General features: G+C 44.4%; 1 pseudogene; it reads right to left on the reverse strand.

The window, feature by feature from the left end:
- The window catches only part of LOC102872252, a 49,060-nt pseudogene that overhangs the window by 42,155 nt on the left and 6,315 nt on the right, over positions 1-590 (reverse strand).

A 590-nucleotide genomic window follows, 5' to 3' on the forward strand; every position in this document is an offset into this window, starting at 1 on the left:
TGAAGGACAACATACTTGGAAGAGAGGAGTTGTTGCTGTTGTTGTTATGTGCCATCGAGTCAGAAGAGAGGAGAGTTAGTATAAAAGAGGACAACCCTCAATGGGATGGAGTGACATAGTGACTGTAACAATGGACTTACGTGCAACAGAGAGTACAGAGATGGTGGATTTCATTCTGCTATTTTTCCTATGATGGCTACGAGTCAGTGTGAACTCAGAGTCCGTAGTCATCAGTGTCAGTCATGGATAGGTGGATATGTATTACTAATGGCTGCGTTGCCTATATCTATAATAAAAACAATGTTAAATTTAAAAAAATATATAAATAGTTCTTGAGGACAGTCTCCAGGTTCCCCTTTGTTTGATTTCCCCAAGAATTGCTTGGCACCCTGAGCTGCTGCTACATGATGTGGGCTGAGAGGACCTGGTGGTCCACACGTCCCTGCCTCACTGTGCTCAGGGCACCACGGTGTGATCACTTTCTGAGAGTCCCTTCATGATGCTCCTTCACTCAAGACCAAACTCTGGTTTGACTTTCTTCTCTCCTTGCTCCACTGTGACAAGCTTCAAGTGGTCTAGTCTCTCAGCTA

This window comes from Elephantulus edwardii, unplaced genomic scaffold (genome assembly GCF_000299155.1).
Source record: "Elephantulus edwardii isolate Elephantulus edwardi_28Jun2011 unplaced genomic scaffold, EleEdw1.0 scaffold00031, whole genome shotgun sequence".
Taxonomy (NCBI): domain Eukaryota; kingdom Metazoa; phylum Chordata; class Mammalia; order Macroscelidea; family Macroscelididae; genus Elephantulus; species Elephantulus edwardii.